This window comes from Chiloscyllium plagiosum, unplaced genomic scaffold, assembly GCF_037043375.1.
Source record: "Chiloscyllium plagiosum isolate Xiang-an unplaced genomic scaffold, Cpla_swu_hap1 HiC_scaffold_28, whole genome shotgun sequence".
Lineage (NCBI taxonomy): Eukaryota > Metazoa > Chordata > Chondrichthyes > Orectolobiformes > Hemiscylliidae > Chiloscyllium > Chiloscyllium plagiosum.
Genome location: NW_028270166.1, coordinates 11,508,655 through 11,531,769, shown reverse-complemented (window position 1 = coordinate 11,531,769; position 23,115 = coordinate 11,508,655). Strand labels below are relative to the sequence as shown.

The 23,115-nt window shown below is 52.3% G+C and overlaps 1 pseudogene; it reads left to right on the top strand.

The window, feature by feature from the left end:
* Positions 1 to 9,338: 9,338 nt before the first annotated feature.
* Positions 9,339 to 22,417, top strand: LOC148142493 (small ribosomal subunit protein uS3B-like; annotated as a pseudogene).
* The last annotated feature ends 698 nt before the right edge of the window (positions 22,418 to 23,115 follow it).

Genomic DNA, 23,115 nt, shown 5'->3' with positions numbered 1-23,115 from the left:
CCCCGGTGTGACAGTCTCTCTCCGTCCCCGGTGTGACAGTCTCTCTCCCCGTCCCCGGTGTGACAGTCTCTCTCCCGTCCCCGGTGTGACAGTCTCTCTCCCCGTCCCCGGTGTGACAGTCTCTCTCCGTCCCCGGTGTGACAGTCTCTCTCCCCGTCCCCGGTGTGACAGTCTCTCTCCCCGTCCCCGGTGTGACAGTCTCTCTCCCCGTCCCCGGTGTGACAGTCTCTCCCCGTCCCCGGTGTGACAGTCTCTCTCCCCGTCCCCGGTGTGACAGTCTCTCCCCCGTCCCCGGTGTGACAGTCTCTCTCCCCGTCCCCGGTGTGACAGTCTCTCTCCCGTCCCCGGTGTGACAGTCTCTCTCCCCGTCCCCGGTGTGACAGTCTCTCTCCCGTCCCCGGTGTGACAGTCTCTCCCCGTCCCCGGTGTGACAGTCTCTCTCCCCGTCCCCGGTGTGACAGTCTCTCCCCGTCCCCGGTGTGACAGTCTCTCCCCCCCGTCCCCGGTGTGACAGTCTCTCCCCGTCCCCGGTGTGACAGTCTCTCTCCCGTCCCCGGTGTGACAGTCTCTCCTCCCGTCCCCGGTGTGACAGTCTCTCTCCCCGTCCCCGGTGTGACAGTCTCTCCCCGTCCCCGGTGTGACAGTCTCTCTCCCCGTCCCCGGTGTGACAGTCTCTCTCCCGTCCCCGGTGTGACAGTCTCTCTCCCGTCCCCGGTGTGACAGTCTCTCTCCCGTCCCCGGTGTGACAGTCTCTCTCCCGTCCCCGGTGTGACAGTCTCTCTCCCGTCCCCGGTGTGACAGTCTCTCTCCCGTCCCCGGTGTGACAGTCTCTCTCCCGTCCCCGGTGTGACAGTCTCTCTCCCCGTCCCCGGTGTGACAGTCTCTCCCGTCCCCGGTGTGACAGTCTCTCTCCCCGTCCCCGGTGTGACAGTCTCTCTCCCCGTCCCCGGTGTGACAGTCTCTCTCCCGTCCCCGGTGTGACAGTCTCTCTCCCCGTCCCCGGTGTGACAGTCTCTCTCCCCGTCCCCGGTGTGACAGTCTCTCTCCCCGTCCCCGGTGTGACAGTTCTCTCCCCGTCCCCGGTGTGACAGTCTCTCTCCCCGTCCCCGGTGTGACAGTCTCTCCCCGTCCCCGGTGTGACAGTCTCTCTCCCCGTCCCCGGTGTGACAGTCTCTCCCCGTCCCCGGTGTGACAGTCTCTCTCCCGTCCCCGGTGTGACAGTCTCTCTCCCCGTCCCCGGTGTGACAGTCTCTCTCCCCGTCCCCGGTGTGACAGTCTCTCCTCCCGTCCCCGGTGTGACAGTCTCTCTCCCGTCCCCGGTGTGACAGTCTCTCCCCGTCCCCGGTGTGACAGTCTCTCTCCCCGTCCCCGGTGTGACAGTCTCTCCCCGTCCCCGGTGTGACAGTCTCTCTCCGCCCCGGTGTGACAGTCTCTCTCCCCGTCCCCGGTGTGACAGTCTCTCCCCGTCCCCGGTGTGACAGTCTCTCTCCCGTCCCCGGTGTGACAGTCTCTCCCCGTCCCCGGTGTGACAGTCTCTCCCCGTCCCCGGTGTGACAGTCTCTCTCCCCGTCCCCGGTGTGACAGTCTCTCCCCGTCCCCGGTGTGACAGTCTCTCTCCCCGTCCCCGGTGTGACAGTCTCTCTCCCCCGTCCCCGGTGTGACAGTCTCTCTCCCCGTCCCCGGTGTGACAGTCTCTCCCCCGTCCCCGGTGTGACAGTCTCTCCTCCGTCCCCGGTGTGACAGTCTCTCCCCGTCCCCGGTGTGACAGTCTCTCTCCCCGTCCCCGGTGTGACAGTCTCTCTCCCCGTCCCCGGTGTGACAGTCTCTCCCCGTCCCCGGTGTGACAGTCTCTCTCCCGTCCCCGGTGTGACAGTCTCTCCCCGTCCCCGGTGTGACAGTCTCTCTCCGTCCCCGGTGTGACAGTCTCTCCCCGTCCCCGGTGTGACAGTCTCTCTCTCCCGTCCCCGGTGTGACAGTCTCCTCCCCGTCCCCGGTGTGACAGTCTCTCTCCCCGTCCCCGGTGTGACAGTCTCTCTCCCGTCCCCGGTGTGACAGTCTCTCCCCGTCCCCGGTGTGACAGTCTCTCTCCCGTCCCCGGTGTGACAGTCTCTCCCCGTCCCCGGTGTGACAGTCTCTCTCTCCGTCCCCGGTGTGACAGTCTCCCTCCCCGTCCCCGGTGTGACAGTCTCTCTCCCCGTCCCCGGTGTGACAGTCTCTCTCCCCGTCCCCGGTGTGACAGTCTCTCTCCCCGTCCCCGGTGTGACAGTCTCTCTCCCCGTCCCCGGTGTGACAGTCTCTCTCCGTCCCCGGTGTGACAGTCTCCCTCCCCCGTCCCCGGTGTGACAGTCTCTCTCCCCGTCCCCGGTGTGACAGTCTCTCTCTCCGTCCCCCGGTGTGACAGTCTCTCTCCCCGTCCCCGGTGTGACAGTCTCCCTCCCCGTCCCCGGTGTGACAGTCTCTCCCCCGTCCCCGGTGTGACAGTCTCTCCCCGTCCCCGGTGTGACAGTCTCTCCCCCGTCCCCGGTGTGACAGTCTCTCCCCGTCCCCGGTGTGACAGTCTCTCCCCGTCCCCGGTGTGACAGTCTCTCTCCCGTCCCCGGTGTGACAGTCTCTCCCCGTCCCCGGTGTGACAGTCTCTCTCCGTCCCCGGTGTGACAGTCTCTCTCCCCGTCCCCGGTGTGACAGTCTCTCCCCGTCCCCGGTGTGACAGTCTCTCTCCGTCCCCGGTGTGACAGTCACTCTCCCCGTCCCCGGTGTGACAGTCTCTCCCCGTCCCCGGTGTGACAGTCTCTCCCCGTCCCCGGTGTGACAGTCTCTCCCCGTCCCCCGGTGTGACAGTCTCTCTCCCCGTCCCCGGTGTGACAGTCTCTCCCCGTCCCCGGTGTGACAGTCTCTCTCCGTCCCCGGTGTGACAGTCACTCTCCCCGTCCCCGGTGTGACAGTCTCTCCCCGTCCCCGGTGTGACAGTCTCTCCCCGTCCCCGGTGTGACAGTCTCTCCCCGTCCCCGGTGTGACAGTCTCTCTCCCCGTCCCCGGTGTGACAGTCTCTCCCCGTCCCCGGTGTGACAGTCTCTCTCCGTCCCCGGTGTGACAGTCACTCTCCCCGTCCCCGATGTGACAGTCTCTCTCCCCGTCCCCGGTGTGACAGTCTCTCCCCGTCCCCGGTGTGACAGTCTCTCCCCGTCCCCGGTGTGACAGTCTCTCCCCGTCCCCGATGTGACAGTCTCTCCCCGTCCCCGATGTGACAGTCTCCCTCCCCGTCCCCGGTGTGACAGTCTCTCCCCGTCCCCGGTGTGACAGTCTCTCCCCGTCCCCCGGTGTGACAGTCTCTCCCCGTCCCCGGTGTGACAGTCTCTCTCTCCGTCCCCGGTGTGACAGTCTCTCCCCGTCCCCGGTGTGACAGTCTCTCCCCGTCCCCGATGTGACAGTCTCTCTCCCCGTCCCCGGTGTGACAGTCTCTCCCCGTCCCCGGTGTGACAGTCTCTCTCCCCGTCCCCGATGTGACAGTCTCTCCCCGTCCCCGGTGTGACAGTCTCTCCCCGTCCCCGGTGTGACAGTCTCTCCCCGTCCCCGGTGTGACAGTCTCTCCCCCGTCCCCGGTGTGACAGTCTCTCTCCCCGTCCCCGGTGTGACAGTCTCCCTCCCCGTCCCCGGTGTGACAGTCTCTCCCCGTCCCCGGTGTGACAGTCTCTCCCGTCCCCGGTGTGACAGTCTCTCCCCGTCCCCGGTGTGACAGTCTCTCTCTCCGTCCCCGATGTGACAGTCTCTCTCCGTCCCCGATGTGACAGTCTCTCCCCGTCCCCGGTGTGACAGTCTCTCTCTCCGTCCCCGGTGTGACAGTCTCTCTCTCCGTCCCCGGTGTGACAGTCTCTCTCCCGTCCCCGGTGTGACAGTCTCTCTCTCCGTCCCCGGTGTGACAGTCTCTCTCTCCGTCCCCGGTGTGACAGTCTCTCCCCGTCCCCGGTGTGACAGTCTCTCTCTCCGTCCCCGGTGTGACAGTCTCTCTCCGTCCCCGGTGTGACAGTCTCTCTCCGTCCCCGGTGTGACAGTCTCTCTCTCCGTCCCCGGTGTGACAGTCTCTCTCTCCGTCCCCGGTGTGACAGTCTCTCTCTCCCGTCCCCGGTGTGACAGTCTCTCTCCCCGTCCCCGGTGTGACAGTCTCTCTCCCCGTCCCCGGTGTGACAGTCTCTCTCCCCGTCCCCGGTGTGACAGTCTCTCCCCGTCCCCGGTGTGACAGTCTCTCTCCCCGTCCCCGGTGTGACAGTCTCTCCCCGTCCCCGGTGTGACAGTCTCTCTCCCGTCCCCGGTGTGACAGTCTCTCCCCGTCCCCGGTGTGACAGTCTCTCTCCCCGTCCCCGGTGTGACAGTCTCTCTCTCCCGTCCCCGGTGTGACAGTCTCTCTCCCCGTCCCCGATGTGACAGTCTCTCTCTCCGTCCCCGGTGTGACAGTCTCTCTCCCCGTCCCCGGTGTGACAGTCTCTCCCCGTCCCCGGTGTGACAGTCTCTCCCCGTCCCCGGTGTGACAGTCTCTCTCCCCGTCCCCGGTGTGACAGTCTCTCCCCGTCCCCGGTGTGACAGTCTCTCCCCGTCCCCGGTGTGACAGTCTCTCTCCGTCCCCGGTGTGACAGTCTCTCTCCCCGTCCCCGGTGTGACAGTCTCTCCCCGTCCCCGGTGTGACAGTCTCTCCCCGTCCCCGGTGTGACAGTCTCTCTCCGTCCCCGGTGTGACAGTCTCTCTCCCCGTCCCCGGTGTGACAGTCTCTCCCCGTCCCCGGTGTGACAGTCTCTCCCCGTCCCCGGTGTGACAGTCTCTCCCCGTCCCCGGTGTGACAGTCTCTCTCCGTCCCCGGTGTGACAGTCTCTCTCCCCGTCCCCGGTGTGACAGTCTCCCTCCCCGTCCCCGGTGTGACAGTCTCTCCCCGTCCCCGGTGTGACAGTCTCTCCCCGTCCCCGGTGTAACAGTCTCTCTCTCCGTCCCCGGTGTGACAGTCTCTCTCTCCGTCCCCGGTGTGACAGTCTCTCTCTCCGTCCCCGGTGTGACAGTCTCTCTCTCCGTCCCCGGTGTGACAGTCTCTCCCCGTCCCCGGTGTGACAGTCTCTCCCCGTCCCCGGTGTGACAGTCTCTCTCTCCGTCCCCGGTGTGACAGTCTCTCTCTCCGTCCCCGGTGTGACAGTCTCTCTCTCCGTCCCCGGTGTGACAGTCTCTCTCCCCGTCCCCGGTGTGACAGTCTCTCTCTCCGTCCCCGGTGTGACAGTCTCTCTCCGTCCCCGGTGTGACAGTCTCTCTCCCCGTCCCCGGTGTGACAGTCTCTCTCCCCGTCCCCGATGTGACAGTCTCTCTCCCCGTCCCCGGTGTGACAGTCTCTCCCCGTCCCCGGTGTGACAGTCTCTCTCCCCGTCCCCGGTGTGACAGTCTCTCTCCCCGTCCCCGGTGTGACAGTCTCTCCCCGTCCCCGGTGTGACAGTCTCTCTCCCCGTCCCCGGTGTGACAGTCTCTCTCCGTCCCCGGTGTGACAGTCTCTCCCCGTCCCCGGTGTGACAGTCTCTCCCCGTCCCCGGTGTGACAGTCTCTCCCCGTCCCCGGTGTGACAGTCTCTCTCCCCGTCCCCGGTGTGACAGTCTCTCTCTCCGTCCCCGGTGTGACAGTCTCTCTCCCCGTCCCCGGTGTGACAGTCTCTCCCCGTCCCCGGTGTGACAGTCTCTCTCCGCCCGGTGTGACAGTCTCTCTCCCCGTCCCCGGTGTGACAGTCTCTCTCCCCGTCCCCGGTGTGACAGTCTCTCCCCGTCCCCGATGTGACAGTCTCTCTCCCCGTCCCCGGTGTGACAGTCTCTCCCCGTCCCCGGTGTGACAGTCTCTCCCCGTCCCCGATGTGACAGTCTCTCTCCCCGTCCCCGGTGTGACAGTCTCTCCCCGTCCCCGGTGTGACAGTCTCTCTCCCCGTCCCCGGTGTGACAGTCTCTCCCCGTCCCCGGTGTGACAGTCTCTCTCCCCGTCCCCGGTGTGACAGTCTCTCCCCGTCCCCGATGTGACAGTCTCTCTCCGTCCCCGGTGTGACAGTCTCTCTCTCCGTCCCCGGTGTGACAGTCTCTCTCCCCGTCCCCGGTGTGACAGTCTCTCTCTCCGTCCCCGGTGTGACAGTCTCTCTCCGTCCCCGGTGTGACAGTCTCTCTCTCCGTCCCCGGTGTGACAGTCTCTCTCCCCGTCCCCGGTGTGACAGTCTCTCCCCGTCCCCGGTGTGACAGTCTCTCTCTCCGTCCCCGGTGTGACAGTCTCTCTCTCCGTCCCCGGTGTGACAGTCTCCCTCCCCGTCCCCGGTGTGACAGTCTCTCTCCCCGTCCCCGATGTGACAGTCTCTCTCCCCGTCCCCGGTGTGACAGTCTCTCTCCGTCCCCGGTGTGACAGTCTCTCCCCGTCCCCGGTGTGACAGTCTCTCCCCGTCCCCGGTGTGACAGTCTCTCTCCGCCCGGTGTGACAGTCTCTCCCCGTCCCCGGTGTGACAGTCTCTCTCCGCCCGGTGTGACAGTCTCTCTCCCCGTCCCCGGTGTGACAGTCTCTCCCCGTCCCCGGTGTGACAGTCTCTCCCTGTCCCCGGTGTGACAGTCTCTCTCCGTCCCCGGTGTGACAGTCTCTCCCCGTCCCCGGTGTGACAGTCTCTCCCCGTCCCCGGTGTGACAGTCTCTCTCCCCGTCCCCGGTGTGACAGTCTCTCTCCCCGTCCCCGGTGTGACAGTCTCTCCCCGTCCCCGGTGTGACAGTCTCTCCCCGTCCCCGGTGTGACAGTCTCTCCCCGTCCCCGGTGTGACAGTCTCTCTCCCCGTCCCCGGTGTGACAGTCTCTCTCCCCGTCCCCGGTGTGACAGTCTCTCCCCGTCCCCGGTGTGACAGTCTCTCCCCGTCCCCGGTGTGACAGTCTCTCTCCGTCCCCGGTGTGACAGTCTCTCTCCCCGTCCCCGGTGTGACAGTCTCTCCCCGTCCCCGGTGTGACAGTCTCTCCCCGTCCCCGGTGTGACAGTCTCTCCCCGTCCCCGGTGTGACAGTCTCTCTCCGTCCCCGGAGTGACAGTCTCTCTCCCCGTCCCCGGTGTGACAGTCTCTCCCCGTCCCCGGTGTGACAGTCTCTCTCCCCGTCCCCGGTGTGACAGTCTCTCTCCCCGTCCCCGGTGTGACAGTCTCTCTCCGTCCCCGGTGTGACAGTCTCTCTCTCCGTCCCCGGTGTGACAGTCTCTCTCCGTCCCCGGTGTGACAGTCTCTCTCCCCGTCCCCGGTGTGACAGTCTCTCTCCCCGTCCCCGGTGTGACAGTCTCTCTCCCCGTCCCCGGTGTGACAGTCTCTCTCCGCCCGGTGTGACAGTCTCTCTCCCCGTCCCCGGTGTGACAGTCTCTCTCCCCGTCCCCGGTGTGACAGTCTCTCCCCGTCCCCGGTGTGACAGTCTCTCTCCGTCCCCGGTGTGACAGTCTCTCTCCCCGTCCCCGGTGTGACAGTCTCTCTCCCCGTCCCCGGTGTGACAGTCTCTCCCCGTCCCCGGTGTGACAGTCTCTCCCCGTCCCCGGTGTGACAGTCTCTCCCCGTCCCCGGTGTGACAGTCTCTCTCTCCGTCCCCGGTGTGACAGTCTCTCTCCGCCCGGTGTGACAGTCTCTCTCCCCGTCCCCGGTGTGACAGTCTCTCCCCGTCCCCGGTGTGACAGTCTCTCCCCGTCCCCGGTGTGACAGTCTCTCTCCCCGTCCCCGGTGTGACAGTCTCTCTCCCCGTCCCCGGTGTGACAGTCTCTCCCCGTCCCCGGTGTGACAGTCTCCCTCCCCGTCCCCGGTGTGACAGTCTCTCTCCCCGTCCCCGGTGTGACAGTCTCTCTCCGTCCCCGGTGTGACAGTCTCTCTCCCCGTCCCCGGTGTGACAGTCTCTCCCCGTCCCCGGTGTGACAGTCTCTCTCCCCGTCCCCGGTGTGACAGTCTCTCTCCCCGTCCCCGGTGTGACAGTCTCTCTCCCCGTCCCCGATGTGACAGTCTCTCTCCCCGTCCCCGGTGTGACAGTCTCCCTCCCCGTCCCCGGTGTGACAGTCTCTCTCCGTCCCCGGTGTGACAGTCTCCCTCCCCGTCCCCGGTGTGACAGTCTCTCTCCCCGTCCCCGGTGTGACAGTCTCTCTCACCGTCCCCGGTGTGACAGTCTCTCTCCCCGTCCCCGGTGTGACAGTCTCTCTCCCCGTCCCCGGTGTGACAGTCTCTCTCCCCGTCCCCGGTGTGACAGTCTCTCCCCGTCCCCGGTGTGACAGTCTCTCCCCGTCCCCGGTGTGACAGTCTCTCTCCGCCCGGTGTGACAGTCTCTCCGCCCGGTGTGACAGTCTCTCCGCCCGGTGTGACAGTCTCCCCACCCGGTGTGACAGTCTCTCCCCGCCCGGTGTGACAGTCTCCCTCCCCGTCCCCGGTGTGATAGTCTCTCTCCGTCCCCGGTGTGACAGTCTCTCTCTCCGTCCCCGGTGTGACAGTCTCTCTCCCCGTCCCCGGTGTGACAGTCTCTCTCCGCCCGGTGTGACAGTCTCTCTCCCCGTCCCCGGTGTGACAGTCTCTCTCCCCGTCCCCGGTGTGACAGTCTCTCCCCGTCCCCGGTGTGACAGTCTCTCCCCGTCCCCGGTGTGACAGTCTCTCCGCCCGGTGTGACAGTCTCTCCGCCCGGTGTGACAGTCTCCCCACCCGGTGTGACAGTCTCTCCCCGCCCGGTGTGACAGTCTCCCCGCCCGGTGTGACAGTCTCTCTCCGCCTGGCCCGGTGTGCAGGACTTTGGTGATACTGTATGTGGATTACTGTGTACAGTATTGGTCACTGCACTAGCAAGAGATGTTCATACTTTAGCTGCAGTTCAGAGACATTTTGCCAGACTCGTACCAGGAATAAGCAGGTTGCCTTATTGGGAAAGGCTAGACAGACTCAGTCTAAATCCCCTGGCGTTTATGAAAGTCAGAGGTGACTCAATTGAACCATACAAGACCCTGGGGGTGAACTGACCAGCTGGATGTGAAAAGGATGTTTCCTCTTGTGGGAAAAGCTAGAACTCAGGGTAATAGCTTAAAACTAATCTTTCACCTACTTCAGTGATGAGGAGAAATATTCTCTCAGAGTTTGAGAGTCTTTGAAATTCCCTTCCTCAAAAAGCAAAAAAAAATCTTTAAATAGTTTTCAGGTAGTGATCGATAGGTTCTTGATGGAAGTTTATCAGGGATTTTCAGGAATGTGGAGCTGAGGTTAACATCTGATCAGCCACAATCTTATTGAATGGTGAGACATGCTCAAAGGGCCGAGTGGCCTGCTCTTATTCCTCGTTCACAGGTTTGCAGAAGCAGAAAATAATCATGAAAGCCAATGGAATACTAGCTTTTATACCTGGAGCACAAGCTTACAAAGAGGTGGAAGTCATCTTTCACCTATACAAAGCCCTAGATGGTATCCTTTAGCCCATTGAGTCCACAACGACCTCCAAAGAGCATCCCATCCAGACTGACTTGGCACCCCTGTCCCTGGGACCCTGCATTTCCCATGGCTACACATCCCTGAACACTATCGGCAGTTTAGCATGGCCAGTCCATCCAACCTGCACCTCTTTGGACTGTGGGAGGAAACTGGAGCACCTGTAGGAAACCCATGTCAATACAGGGAGAATGCACACCAACAGTCACCCAAGGGTGGAATCAAACCCATGCCCCTAGTGCTGTCAGGCAAAAGTGCTAACCACTGAGCCACTGTCCCATCAAGCACACCAGAATCGAGGGCATCTCAACTGAGAAGGAAACATTGGATCTGGAGAGAGTGTAGTTTATCGAAATTATCCAAGGTTAAGCTACAAGGAGAGATTGCAAAAAATATTTTCTTCCCTGGAATTTGAAAAGTCAAGGGATGATTTAATTGGAGTTTTCAAGGTATTAACAGGAACAAATAATATATATGGTGAGAAACCATTTCTGTTCCCTGCTTAAGAATCTAGGGCTAAGGGGAATAGTCAGCAAAATAGAACCTGGCGTTTCAGGAATAAAATTAAGAAACATTCTTTCCCACAAATGGTGATGGAAGTTTGGAAGTCTTTTTAGAAAATAGCTGTCAATGAAATCTAAGATTGATTGATTATTTTTAACCAAAAATATTAAGTATGTGCCTGAGAACGTAACTATGTTTTTACATTTTTGGGGAAAGAAAATGTCTGCAATATAAAATAAAAATCATCGTTTGCCTTTCCACTTGTTTGGTGAGGTAGCCTGAAAGCTAACTCTGCAGAATTTGTGCGCCATGACTGATTTCACAACCTATTATTATCACAGTGGAGTGCCTGACATTTCAAACTTTTCTTGATATCTTCAAGCGCTAATAAAGTATTTTAGTAGCCGTACACCAATAAATATTTCTTTTCCAAAGGGATAAAGTGATTGAAGAAAGTCAAATGTAGTGAATGGCTTTTCATCAGGGAGAGTGATTTTTTGTAAAACAATGAATAATTCAATGGATCGTTTGAATTCAATGATATTTTGTATTATTTTAGCATAGTTCCTGAGGTCTACCTTTGGTGCGCACTGGATGGGTTGGTATGGTGTAATGGAAAGAGATGGTTTTTGGTGCATGGACTGACAAGAGTTGGGTGTTAGTTGGTAAAGGTCATGTATGGAATGGGGCAGGAATTGTCAGGGAGGTTAAGAGATGCAATGGATGGTGAATAGAAGGAATGTTTTAGCATGTAGGGCATGAGAGTGCAGAAGAGTGGTTGGGATTCCTGAAATGGCATGGACTGGCACACTTGAGACATGAGGACTATGTGAGGTTGGGAAGGGGTGTTCTGTGCAGTGGGGACTGGTGGCATGGCAGAGGTACCACTTCTATGTTCTCTTCCCCCTTTCACAACTTCATATCTAACCAGGCAATGTAGCCCCGTTCTTTCCCCAACTCCGCATTTCACATTCAGTTCAAAACAGAACAATGCAGAACAATATGAAATTGGGCTGACAACGTGCTGACGCAAAGGTAAGAATAACAGCATCTGGGTTATGATTAATAAGGCGGATTACATAGAAAATAGGTGTAGGAGTAGGCCATTCAGCCCTTCGAGCCTGCCATTCAATATGATCATGGCTGATCATCCCACTCAGTACACTGCTACAACTTTTGCCCATACCCTTTAATCCCTTCAATCCTAAGAGCTATACTTATCCCCTTTTTGAAAACATTCTGCGGCAGAGAATTCCATAGGCTCCTCTCTCTCTCGGTGAATAAATTTGTCCTCATCTCAGCCCTAAATGGCCTACCACTTAGGCTGCTACCCATGCTGGATACTGCAGGCATTGGGAACATCCCTCCTGTGTTTATCCTGTCTGGCTCTGTTAGAACTTTATAGGTTTCAGAGAGATCCATCTCAGTCTTCTAAACTCCGATGAACATGGTTCTCACTGATCCAATCCCTCTTCACAGGACAGTTTGGCCATCCCAGCATTCAGTCTGGAACATCTTTACTGCACTCCCTTCAAAGCCAGAACATCCTTCCTCAGATAAGGAAACCAAGCCTGCCCAAAATGCTCCAAGTGATCTCATCAAAGACCAAAACAATCCCTTGATACTCTGGCTTACAGGACATTGATGAGGCCACTTTTTGGATTATTGTCTGCCATTCCGGTTGCCCTGCTATAGGAAGGATGATGTTCAATTGCAGAGGGTTTACAAAGATGTTACTGGGACTGGAGGGTCTGAGTTATAAGAAGATGCTGAAAAGGCTGGGAGTTTTTTCACTGAAGTGTCCGAGGTTGAGGGGTGTCATTATAGAAGTTTATAAAATCATGAGAGGCATAGATAACGTGAATAGCAAAGGTCTTTTCCTTAGGATTTGAGATTTCAAATTTAGATGGCATATGCTTTTGTGGAATGAACTGCCAGAGGAAGTGGGAGATGCAGGTACAGTTACAACATTGAGAAGACATTTAGACAGGTACATGAATAGGAAAGGGTTAGAGGGATATGGGACATCCTCAGGCAAATGGGATGAGTTCAGTTTGAGGGACTTTGACGATATGGACGAGTTGGACCAAAGGGTCTGTTTCTGTGCTGTTTGACTCTAAAATAATTGCAGCAAGGCATCCCTGCTCCAGTACTCGAATCCTCTCGTGTTGAAGGCCAACATACCATTTATCCTTTAATCTCCCTAAACAGGAACAGACCAAGCTGGCAATGGAGTAGGATGCTTCAACTGAAGCTTGTCCACCCCACCTGTCTTTTATCTCTCTTTTCTTCACACCCAGCCTCTGCGTGGATCTGGCAAGGCATCCTCACAGACCAGCCCCTGGTAGTGTCATGGCACAGTCTCTAGGCAGCCTGTGGTGATCTCTTGCTTGGTCTGTCGGCAGCACATGGCAGCCTCTTGGCCCAGTGTGGTGGTGTCTCCGCGGCTGGGCGCGGCGGTGTCTTGTCCTGGTCTTTTGGCTGTAAGTGTCGGACTCTCGGCCCGATCTCACTGCCAAGCGTGGCAGTTTCTCAAGGTGTGAATGGGTCCTGCCCCGGGAATGTTCCAGAGGCAGCAGGAGGGGATCGAGGAGGGGGCAGCTTCAGTAGCAGTGATGACATCACGGCCAAGCGTGGAAAGAGCGAGCGGTGAGGGAGCTCCCGCAAGTATCTGTGGCGGTGGTGTCAAGAACAAGCAGCTGAGGGTCTCCTGGAGTGCAAGCTAATGGAGATGACTCATCAAAGTCTGCTGAACTCTTAACTTTATTCCTTTATTTTTCTATTAAGAAGGATTTTAATGTTAACTATTACCTTATTTCTTTATTTTTCTCTTTATTCTATAAAGGTAATGCTTAACCTTTTAGGCTTCTTATACTATTTGTACCTAAGTTTTTTATATCTAAGATGGTGCCACGTGTGGTGAAATTATACACTTTTCACTCAACTCCTGTCCTTCTGTACTTGCGTACTCGTGACAATAAAATCTAAATCTAAATCTATTTCCTTTACTGTCTCTGTGCCTGCATGCTTACTTGAAGTGGCTGGTGGACAGGGACGCCCAGGTCCTGTTGCACATCCCCTTTTTGAAGTCTATTGCCTTTCAGATAATAATCTGCCTGCCTGTTTTTGCTACTAAATTGGATAACCTGTCATTTATCCACATTACACTTCATCTGACGTGTATTTGCTCACTCACTCAACTCGCCAGTTCATTTGGGATAAGTACCACCTCTGTAAATAACATGAATCAGTGGCTCACCAGCACATTATTTGTGCAGCTGTTTTCAATTTAATTCAGAGATTGAGCATTTGTATCTGGATCCACGTTAGGACAAAGTTTTACTTTACTTTCTTATTACCTCCTGTACACCCTTTTCCCATCACTTCTCATTAACGCACCGATTAACGTAAAGCCCACTTCCACCTGTATCAGCCTTTGCCCAGTTCCTCATTCAGACGACCACCTTTAGATGTGAGCCCAGAGGTGTCGGCTTAGTGAAATTATGTTTGAACCCAAGCACAAGCTGAACCAGGTCATCTCCAGATCTAACAGCCACAAGCGATGATAGATTCCATCAGGAGTCACTGAGTAGTTATCAGGAATAGGATCTCCAGCTTTCCTAGTATCATGTGGGGCTTTAGAAAACAGGCAAGTCCTAGCGACATTGTAGGACCACAACCCTTGCCCTGCCTGAGATTTGGAAGCTCACTGCACTCCAGAAATGCCCTTGTCCTTCGAGCTTGTGGGTTTGAAAGGTGCTGTCAAAGTATTCTTGGTAAGTTGTTGCAGTGCATCTTGTAGACGGTACACAGGTGTGAGCTAGGATACCTGGAGAACTCTCTTCCTCTTCTCTAGAGAATATGATACCTTTTACTTTTATTCTAAGATGGTGCATGTATAGATAGATGCTTGATTGGCAAGGGAGTCAAAGTGTAGGATGTGTGCAAGGCAGACTGGAAGGTAGAGTTGAGGCCATTATCGGATATCAGCCCCAATCTTTTCAAATTGTGGAGCCTGATGTATCTGTTTGAATATAGTTGTCACGCCTCAGGTGGTACTCCATTGTTCCCAGAGTTGTCACAATAGTTAAAGCCGGAGGGAGGAGCCTGTACTGGGGAAGATTTGAAATTGAGTTGGGGGGGTTCTCGGGCCTAGTTTCGGTTCAGGCACATTCCTTTCATGAGAAACCTATCAACCACCTATCACAGGGGGAGAGGGAGCACGGTTACTGATTGGTCAGTGCTGGTCAGGTGCTAGTTTACGTTAACCCATCCATTCTCTTGGTGGTATAGATGAAGGAACCTCACTGCGGTACAGAGTGAGTGTGTCTCAGTCTTTCTAAAGGGTAGTACGGTTAGTTCATCTTCTGGTTAGTACATGGAGTTGAGATAGTAAATTGTAGGGGCTATTTGTTAGAAAGTAATAACAGTAATATTTAGGTAGCTAATTAAACAACAATACAACATAGGAAGAAGCCCTTCGGCCCTCCAAGCCTATGCTGACACATTTTGCCCTTCCCTACTAAAACTGTCTTTATTGACAGGATCCATTTCCCTCTATTCCCTTCCTATTTATGTATTCATCCAGGTATTCTTGAATCCTGCTATTGTGTCTGCTTCCACCACCTCCTCTGGCAGCATGTTCCAAGCACTCACCACCCTTTGTGTGAAAGATTTGCATCAGGCATCTCTTTTATATACCCCCCACTCCCACACACATCTTGAACCTGTGTCCCCCAGTAATGACCCCTCCATCCTGTGAAAAAGCCACATTCCTTCTGATCTATCAATGTCATTCATAACCTTATTAAATTTCCTACAGTGTGGAAACAGGCCCTTTGGCCCAACAAGTCCACACCGACCCTCCGAAAAGCAACCTCCCCCCCAATCCCGACTAATGCACCTAACACTACAGGCAAATTAGCATGGCCAATTCACCTAACCTGCACATCGTTGGACTGTGGGAGGAAACTGGAGCACCCGGAGGAAACCCATGCAGATACTGGGAGAGTGTGCAAACTCCACACAGACTGTCACCCAAGGCTGGGATCGAACCTGGGATCCTGGGTGCTGTGAGGGAGCAGTGCTGTGAGGGAGCAGTATAAACTTGTATAAGGTTGCCCCTAGATCTTGTGCGTTCAAGTGAAACCAAACCCAATCTACCCAACCTTTCTTCATAGCTAAAATCCACCAGACCAGGCAACATCCTGGTAAAACCTTTCTCCAAAGCATCCACATTTAACCTAACAGCCAAAAAAGAGTTAGTGGTGTCAGGTGGTGAGGTTTTGTGTTCTGCCTGCGAGATGTGGTCAATCATGGATTCTGAGAGAATCCCTGATAATGACATCTGTAGGAAATGTACCCAGCTTCAGCTGATCACTGAACAAATGTATATGCTTGAGCAGCAGTTGGAGACACTAACAAGTACTCAAACAGTGGAGAGTGTCATAGACAGAAGTTATAGAAACAAGGTCACACCGAAGGTACAGGAAGACATATGGTTGACCATACACAGGGCAGACAGTCAGTGTAGGAGTCCCCTGTAGCTGTCCCCGACAAACAAGTATTCTGTTTTTTTTCATTTGGTTCTTGCTGATCTAAACATTCTTTTTTTCTCAATGTTTCTACGGGTTTGCAAAATACACAAGGTGGTTGTTTCACTTATAAATGGCTTCTGACTTATCAATCAACAGTCTTAGCTTACAAAAACTGCTAAAGGAAAGACAAACTGTTTTTCTTTCAGGTTGAAGGTGGGTTTTGACTGCAGAGAACAGACAGACAGCTCCTCAGCTGTTGGAGATCTGATCGCTTCTCTGGAACTTGTTCAAAACTCTGAGCTGTTCAGTTACAGGAGAACCAACGACATGATTGTTGGTGGGCAAAAGGGCTTTGTTACTGACAAATCATCACTAGTACACAAACCAATCACCTTCTTGTTGCCAAGCAACGCTGCATCTGAATACAGAACTCCTCGGATCCAGTTCATCTGCATCCACTTTAATTACTGCTGTATAAATGATGTTTGGCATGAGAATCAGATTATTTGCTTTTCAAAACATACAGTAATCCTTGAAAAACAATTGTTCTTTTTCACCTCAGTCCATTAAAGCACAAAAATAAAAGGACAAGGTCTTTACATTGTATAGACAGGGCCTGGAGCACCCTCAGAACAACAATATGGACATTCCTATTCCACATGGACCACAGAGGTTCAAGGAGGTGGGTCACTACCAAAATTTTAAGATATTTTGGGACTAACAACAAATGCTAGTGTTGCCAGTGATGCCAACATGCCCAGAAGAAATATTAATTGTCAACTTCGACATGTGTTCAAGTCCATAAATGAGGCTTGAACCTATAATTTTCTGACTCACTTAAAAAGTGTTAGAGTCACTGAGCCAAGTACAGGTAGAAGCACCAATGAAAATTCACCTGAGGTCAGCAGTTGGCACTTCTGCCCATCAATCAAATGTGTCACTACCAGAAGTAGGTCAATAAATATCCATGAAAAAATATTCCTGGTTCGTTGCTGTTTTTGGGACTTTTTAGAATTAACCTGCACAGATCACTGTCAATAACCTACTGGGAGAGGTGCTTAGAGATGTTTGATGCCTTGGTAAATGTTACATAAATAATTTATTCTTGGACGTAGTCTAAGGATATGGGGTAGGCCATTTCAGACTGAGATGAGGAGAAATGTCTTCACCCAGGCAATGGTAATCCTGTGGAATTCTCTGTCACAGAAAGCATTTGAGGCCAAAACACTGAATGTTTTCAAGGAGGACTTAGGTATAACTCTTAGGGCTGAAGGGACCAAAAGTATGGGGAAGAAAGTAAGAACAGTGGACTCTGAGCTGGATAATCAGCCATGATCTCATTGAACAACAGAGCAGACTGGAAGGGCCGAATGGCTTATTCCTGCTCCTATTTCCCCATGTCTCTATATTTATCACATCGGCTGACGTCATGAATCCTGCAAAGGAGAAGAGGAAACCTGTGTCATTAATGAAACCACATTCAAACATAGGTCGCCTTCAAAAGAGGAGAAATAATTATGGAACAAAATTGAAGAAATTGCATAAATAATGACACAGTAGACATTTCACTGCCCGTCTGTTTGATGTAAATTGCTGTAACAATCTCATATAATGTTGATACAGAATTAAGTGCAGTAATACACTGCAGACATTAATGTTGAAAAGTCAAGTGCCATAACCCTCACAGAACTGCAGCCAATGTCAACTAGCCTCATGGTGGATCAAAGGCACAGTGGAAACTGGAGGCTGGGGGTGGGAATTGCCGAGAGGAGATTTGACACAAGCAGCAGTTTATAAAGCTTTGTTGAGCATTGTCCCACTAACCCCTTTTACCCCCGGCCTCTGAATGGAATTCATGACCAATGCAGTTATTGAGGCGAAATCAATCCCAATGAGTAAGAAGGAATTAGTCAAAAAACTTAATGGGGGAGGAGGCGTGTTGGAAGAGGGGGCAGGAAAACAGGATTAAAGCATTTTGGCTTCTATGAAGACGCAGTATAGCTTCAGACACTGTGAGTCAGAATGACTTCCTCATGTTGCTTCAGTTTCTGTGGTTTATGATGTTCTGACCACCCAGCCACTCGTGATGCTACCATCAGATTCCCCAAGGTAAGAAATGTGCAGTGGGATGATTGCACCGCCTCCCCCACCCCCCAGAGATGTGAATTATTGCAGTGGTAAAATTTTCCCAAGCAAAAGGCAATGGTGCAAGTGATGAATTCCCAAGTGAATATGGATTCACTGCACATTGAACTCTGCTACAAAAGGTCTCAGCTGTTGACTAAACAGTCTGGATTGCACTAGGTTTTCCCACAGCACAATGTTCAAGCACTGTACTGAGCTGCTGTGAGAGTCAAGCTCCTATTACTGTGGGGTCCAAGTCTTCCATGGTACAAATAAGCCACAGATTTGATCTAACGAAGTACCCAGGACCTTCAGAAAGACTCTCATGTCTCACCTGCACAAACTTCCGGTTGCTGCCCTAGTTCCTCGATGACAGTTTCCCAGATGGATAAACCATGATTTACTGGAGTAATAATTCAGTTCTTACATGCTCTTAATGTCGCTGGTACTTGATTTGTGACATTTCCTCTGTATGGAACATTCTTCTGTCAAAATTAATAATAATTACTACTTGAAATGAAATAGTTGCACCAAACTCTCCAGGTTTTGCACTCAATTCCTGAATATTTAAGCTCCATTCATTTTATCTGAAGCTAGACAACGTTGATATTGGACTGTGTGGGAAACATAGCAGAGAGCATTCATGTCCTTTGCTCACATTTACAGTCGGGTATATTTGAATGGGAGTGGATCAGGAATGGTAATGCTGCTTTATCTTTTCCCATCTGGGTCCTCAGTTGCAAGGCCAGTTGTCTTTCTCTCTACTCCTGCCTAGCTTTAACTAAGTTAAAAATCACACAACACCAGGTTATAGTCCAATAGGTTTAATTGGAAGCACACTAGCTTTCGGAGCAACGCTCCTTCATCAGGTGATTGTGGAGGGCTCGATCGTAACACAGAATTTATAGCAAAAATTTGCAGTGTGATGTAACTGAAATTATACATTGAAGAATTGATTGTCTGTTAAGCCTTTCATCTGTTAGAATACAGTGATAGTTTCACTTCTTTCATGTATAAATCACAAAACCCTTTTTTTTAAAGTTGCATTCTCGGGTTAGCTGTTAACAATGGTGATAGCTAGACAATACGTATAAGATAGTTCAACATATTATCTAGCTATCACCATTGTTAACAGCTAACCCGAGAATGCAACTTTTAAAAAAAGGGTTTTGTGATTTACACATGAAAGAAGTGAAACTATCACTGTATTCTAACAGATGAAAGGCTTAACAGACAATCAATTCTTCAATGTATAATTTCAGTTACATCACACTGCAAATCTTTGCTATAAATTCTGTGTTACGATCGAGCCCTCCACAATCACCTGATGAAGGAGCGTCGCTCCGAAAGCTAGTGTGCTTCCAATTAAACCTATTGGACTATAATCTGGTGTTGTGTGATTTTTAACTTTGTACACCCCAGTCCAACACCGGCATCTCCGAATCATAGCTTTAACTAAGTCAACTTGTACTCAATAAGACCAATGACCTCTTTCTGTGTACACAGGAGCCTATTACAATGATGTGATATCAAATCTGGCTTATGTACAGCTGATTTCTAAGCTTTACAGCTAGTACAGAATGTTTTAACTGTGGTTCAGTTCATAATGCTTTTTTTCCACTGCTGTGTGAGGTTCCAGGTTCAAATCCCACTCTAGAATCTAAGCGTAAAAATCAAGGTTAATACTCCAGTGCTGTACCAAGGGTGTGACATGCTGTCTTTTGAATGAGATGTGAAACTGAGACCCCACCTATTGTGAAGAAGTTATCCCTGATGTCCCAAAGTCTATTTATCTATCAATCAACATCACAAAAGTGGAATACCTGGTCAGTGCCACATTGTTGTTTATGGGAGCTGGCTGTGTGCAAATCAAGTGCTATGGTTCCTACATTATAACAGCAACTACACATCAATTGTACTTCATTGGCAACCTACTGGGATGAATAGTGGATGTGAAGGTGACATGGTTTCTTGGTCAAACACAATGGCCAGTTTGATATGGTCTGAGAGTTGTATGTAATCTCACTTAACATATACACTTGGTCCTTGTTATCTGTAGATTCACAACTCATGGATCTGCATAGCCATGAGGATGGTCCCAGGTACAATGTTTATTTTCCCTCATTGACAGGTTCTGACAGACTGTGTGGTGCCTCTGGGTTCTTCATGGACAATGGGGAGTTCCCATGATAGTGGTATCTATGCTTTCCTGTTATCCATGGGAGGTTCATCCTCCAATACTCCCACAAATACCACAAAGATTGGATTCTTAATGAGACAGATGTCTTGAAGTTTATGAACAACACTCATTGTCTATTTTAGTGTAATAATGCAGACTTATACATAGTCTGGACTTATTGATTTTACTGTGCATTACATACACATAGCTGACTGACTGAGTACACTACACTGACTCCATGGCATTGGGAGCCTGACTGAGGCAATGTTGCTACGTTTGTATCAGAACATCAGGGATTGTGACTTCATGTAACTGTCTTAAAAGTGCACTTCCTGTTTGGTCTGGAATCTCACACAATTGTCAAATTTCATTATATAAGGGCAAGTCTTTTTTTTTGTTCTTTCCTGACATGGAGCAACACTATCACAATCTATGTTTGAATCCAAGGATGGAGGTTTCTTTTCATGATTGGAAGTATGGGTTTGAGGTAAAATAAACGAGGAAGACCCAATCAGATCCACAGTGAACAACTTAACCTTTGGAAAAACTATGAAGGTACTTGTGTGGGAAACGGAAGGACTTACATTGATTGACTTGGGTACGATCTTCTGCAACTCGGACGAAAGTATGAAATGAAGAAAGACTTACATTCTGCACGTGACAATTCTGTACCTGATTTGTGAAGTAATATTGCCGATACTTGGTGCCAAAATGGAAGACTGTTACATTTGCCATTTTGACTGTTGACTTTTAAAGTAATTATTTCGGAGCATTGCTGACTAGCCCATCACTTATTGCCCATCTCTAACTGCCCTTGACAAGGTGATGGTGACATGAGCCATTGCAAAGATGCAGGTAGGTCCACAATGCTATTAGAAAGGAAGTTCCAGAATTTTGACTTGACGACAATGAAAGAACAGTGATTATAGTTTCAAGTCAGTGACATAACTCCACCGAGGATGTATCCTGTCAACAAGTCACCCGTTATTTACTCGTGCATAGTACATGACACTGACCCAGCTCTCTCAGAGCCAGCACCTAGAGTGAAAAGAGCCCCTGACACTGCTGTTTATATCTGTCAGCCCAGGGCTCTATGAGGTTCGTCTGGTTGACCTCCCCCCTGACCTATCACCTTCATCCCCTCCCCCACTCACCTATTGTACTTTATGCTACTTTCTGCCCACACCCACCCTCCTCTCGTTTATCTCTCCACCCTTCAGGCACTCTGCCTGTAATCCTGATGAAGGGCTTTTGCCCGAAACGTCAATTTTACTGCTCCTCGGACGCTGCCTGAACTGCTGTGCTCTTCCAGCACCACTCTAATCTAGACTCATTACAATCACGACAGTCAGGATGGTTTATGGCTTTACTCTTGATGAAAGACAGAGAATCAGGCTTAACTGTGATGCCTCCTATAGTTAAACAGCTTCCAGCATTCATTCATATCACTTGATGAATAATGGTCACTAGGATGTGATTCCAGAAATGGACCAAATTTTACAGAATTGCATCCTCACAGATGAAGAAAAGTAGGGAAATCCATTCCAAGTGGTTGGGTTATCGTTGTTTAAAAACATAATAGGACTGACCGCCAAATAGCAAAGTAACCACAAATGTTAGTGGTGCAGAAAACTTCGAGGCTAATCCAGCACACTAGAAGATGCTAGGCTTCCTCCTCAAGCCCACCGTTAATGGGAAACCAGATTAAGTTCTGAAATTATTTGAAATACTTCCCTTATATAGAATAGGAGGCACAGTTCTCAAGGAAGGGTGGGGGTAGAGGGAGCTGGATGGATATGTGCACAGATCATTGACATTGGCACGGCAGGTGAACACAACAGTTTTTAGCCGTGGCCCAGAGGAGGCGGCACAGTCTCCAAGAAGCCAAAGTTCATGGGGGATCAATATCTTCACAGCTGAGCTGAATGAGTTCCTGAGCCATGAGTTGCCCGAGGATAGCTACAGCGACATGGAAGCGTGCATGACACTGACTAGGACTGAGGTCACTATCTTGGCCACCTGGACTCAGAATGTGCTGGCAGAGAAAGGCCACCAAAACCATGAACTGACTGCTGTTGTTCCAAGCCATTTGGCTTCCCAGAAGGAAATGTTGAACATTATGCTGGAAAGGTTGCCACTAGGAGACTTTGTGCTATTGCTCGGGTAGAACTCCTTCCTTATGAGTTGCCAAGCAGTGCGTCGAGTTCAGAGTTCTTCTCTCCGTTGTGGAAATTGTGCCAGAAATCACTGAATCCTGAGCGCCAACTCCATGAACTTTATCAATGGTCAGAAGTCAGACGACACCAGGTTATGGTCCAACAGGTTTATATGATGCTTTTGGAATGTTGTCCCTTTGGCAGGTGAAGAGATCTGATGATCCACAGTGGTGACCCAATATGTTGATACAGCTGTATGCCATGTTCTGCTAATTCAAGGTGTGTTGGGAATTAAAGTTAAGACCACGGGACGCAAATGGTAAAACCCAATGGGACCCTACAAACCACTGCCTGATCATGTGAGCATTGTTGAGCCCAAGGATGAGATGTTACCAATGACACCGATTTCAAAACAGAAGGGAGGCAAACCAATGAAACTAATGCAACTTGTGATCCAGAGTTGAAAAGTGTGGTGCTGGAAAAGCACAGCAGGCCAGGCAGCATCTGAGGAGCAGGAGAATCGACATTTCAGGCATAAGCCCTTCTTCAGGAATGAGGCTGGTGTGCCAAGTGGGCTGAGATAAAAAGTGGGGGGGGGGGGGTGGAATTTGGGGGAGGGATGCTGGGAATACGATAGGTGGAAGGAGGTGAGGGTGAGGGTGATAGGCCGGAGATGGGGTGGGGGCGGAGAGGTCAGGAAGAAGATTGCAGGTCAAGAGGGCGGTGCTGAATCTGGGGGTTGGGACTGAGATAAGGTGGGGGGAGGGGAAATGAGGAAGCTGGAGAAATCTACATTCATCCCGTGTGGTTGGAGGGTTCCTAGGCGGAAGATGAGGTGCTCTTTCTCCAGGCATCGTGTGGCCAGGGTCTGGCGATGGAGGAGGCCAAGGACCTGCATGTCCTTGGTGGAGTGGGAGGGGGAGTTAAAGTGTTCAGCCACGGGGCAATTGGGTTGGTTGGTGCGGGTGTCCCAGAGGTGTTCCCTGAAACGTTCCACAAGTAGGTGACCTGTCTCCCCAATGTAGAGGAGCCCACATTGGGTGCAGTGGATACAGTAAATGATGTGTGTGGAGGTGCAGGTGAATTTGTGATGGATATGGAAGGATCCATTGGGGCCTTGGAGGGAGGTGAGGGGGGAGGTGTGGGCGCAAGCTTTGCACTT